Source organism: Triticum dicoccoides, chromosome 5B (genome assembly GCF_002162155.2).
Source record: "Triticum dicoccoides isolate Atlit2015 ecotype Zavitan chromosome 5B, WEW_v2.0, whole genome shotgun sequence".
Classification (NCBI taxonomy): domain Eukaryota; kingdom Viridiplantae; phylum Streptophyta; class Magnoliopsida; order Poales; family Poaceae; genus Triticum; species Triticum dicoccoides.
The window spans coordinates 574267353-574270213 of record NC_041389.1 but is presented as its reverse complement, the minus strand read 5'-3'; positions in this window follow the sequence as shown (position 1 = coordinate 574270213).

Below are 2861 nucleotides of genomic sequence, written 5' to 3'. Positions count from 1 at the left end.
CCTCCCGGTACTCCGGTAAAATGCCGATTTCACCCGGAACACTTCCGATGTCCAAACATAGGCTTCAAATATATCAATCTTTATGTCTCGACCATTTCGAGACTCCTCGTCATGTCCGTGATCACATCCGGGACTCCGAACAAACTTCGGTACATCAAAACTTATAAACTCATAATAAAACTGTCATTGTAACATTAAGCGTGCGGACCCTACGGGTTCGAGAACTATGTAGACATGACCTAGAACTATTCTCGGTCAATAACCAATAGCGGAACCTGGATGCTCATATTGGCTCCTACATATTCTATGAAGATCTTTATCGGTCAAACCGCATAACAACATACGTTGTTCCCTTTGTCATCGGTATGTTACTTGCCCGAGATTCGATCATCGGTATCCAATACCTAGTTCAATCTCGTTACCGGCAAGTCTCTTTACTCGTTACGTAATGCATCATTCCGTAACTAACTCATTAGCTATATTGCTTGCAAGGCTTATAGTGATGTGCATTACCGAGAGGGCCTAGAGATACCTCTCCGACAATCGGAGTGACAAAACCTAATCTCGAAATACGCCAACCCAACATGTACCTTTGGAGACACCTATAGTACTCCTTTATAATCACCCAGTTACGTTGTGACGTTTGGTAGCACCCAAAGTGTTCCTACGGTAAACGGGAGTTGCATAATCTCATAGTTACAGGAACATGTATAAGTCATGAAGAAAGCAATAGCAATATACTAAACGATCAAGTGCTAGGCTAACGGAATGGGTCATGTCAATCACATCATTCTCCTAATGATGTGATCCCGTTAATCAAATGACAACACATGTCTATGGTTAGGAAACATAACCATCTTTGATTAATGAGCTAGTCAAGTAGAGGCATACTAGTGACGTTATGTTGGTCTATGTATTCACACATGTATTATGTTTCCGGTTAATACAATTCTAGCATGAATAATAAACATTTATAATGATATGAGGAAATAAATAATAACTTTATTATTGCCTCTAGGGCATATTTCCTTCATTAAGTTCATGGAGAAACGAAGTAATGCAATAAGAACGATGGCATGATGTAGACAAGATCTATTTATGTAGAAATAGGCCCCATCTTGTTATCCTTAATAGCAACGATATATACGTGTCGGTTCCCCTTCTGTCACTGAGATCAAGCACCGTAAGATCGAACCCATTACAAAGCACCTCTTCCCATTGCAAGATAAATAGATGAAGTTGGCCAAACAAAACCCAAATATCGGAGAATAAATACGAGGCTATAAGCAATCCTGTATATAAGAGATCAAAGAAGACTCAAATAACTTTCAAGGATAAAAACATATATCTCATCATAAACTCAAAGTTCATCGTCGGATCCCAACAAACACATCGCAAAAAGAGTTACATCATATGGATCTCCAAGAGACCACTGTATTGAGAATCAAACGAGGGAGAGGAAGCATCTAGCTACTAACTACGGACCCGTAGGTCTACAAAAAGCTACTCATGAATCATCGGAGAGGCACCAATGGACATGATGAACCCCTCCGTGATGGTGTCTAGATTAGATCTGGTGTTTCTGGAACTTGCGGCGGCTGAAATTGATTTTCGTCGACTCCCCTAGGGTTTCTGAAATATTGGAGTATTTATAGAGCAAAGAGGCGGTGCGGGAGGCCCCCGAGGTGGGCACAACCCACAAGGGCGCGCCTGGGCCTCCAAGCGCACCCTAGTGGGTTGTGCTCCCCTCAGAGCACCCCCAGGCGCTTCTCCGGCCCATTGGATGTCTTCTGGTCCAAAAAAAATCCACAAAAGTTTCGCTGCGTTTGGACTCCGTTTTGTATTGATTTCATGTGATGTAAAAAACATGCAAAAAACAACAACTAGCACTTGACACTATGTCAATAGGTTAGTACCAAAAAATGATATAAAATGACTATAAAATGATTATAAAACATCCAAGAATGATAATATAATAGCATGAAACAATAAAAAATTATAGACACATTGGAGACGTATCAAGGGTTGAGTGAGAAAAGACAATATCTTACTTGTTGGGTGCTGATATAGTTGTGAAAAATAATAGTTGGAGCTATTTTAGTTTTAGACAATTTATAAATAGTGGCAGCAATTATTTTTGGTATATATATAACTAATACATGGTTCACCACCAATCACCATAGAGCCATAGTAACCATGAACACGAGCTAAGATCAATTAGAGTTCTTACATGGTTTTTCTTTCTATGTTTTGCTTTGCTAGTCTTTTGGATATGTATGAAGTCATTTACATGATTGAATGATGGTCTTTGCCACCTTTTCTTTATAAAATTGATAGACCCATCATAGTACGAACTTAAACATGTATATTGCATATACATCGGAAGATATCTCCAATGATATTTTCTTAAGAAAGAGATTGCTCACCAAAATCCTGTGATATACTCCCTCCGTCCGGAAATACTTGTCGGAGGAATGGGTGTATCTAGATGTATTTTAGTTCTAGATACATCCATTTTTATGCATTTCTTCGACAAGTATTTTCGGACGGAGGGAGTATGTCCAACCACCCCACAAGACTAACTCCAAAAATATCAACTGGACCCATGGGCATAGCAAACTATGCAAATACAAATCAATGGAAGTCTAAAGTTACACTTAAGAAGACAAATTTGTCATGACTTTGGAGAGTAAATTTTAATTCTTTACCTTGTTTCTCAGTGATGCCATTAGTTAAACCTATCTTTTTTCTCAAGAAAGTTGCAAAATTTAGCACTCCCAGATCACGGTCCAAAAAATTATGTTTTGGATATTAGTCTTTGAAGCTTAACTTTATCCACTAGTTCCTATTGTAATATATGT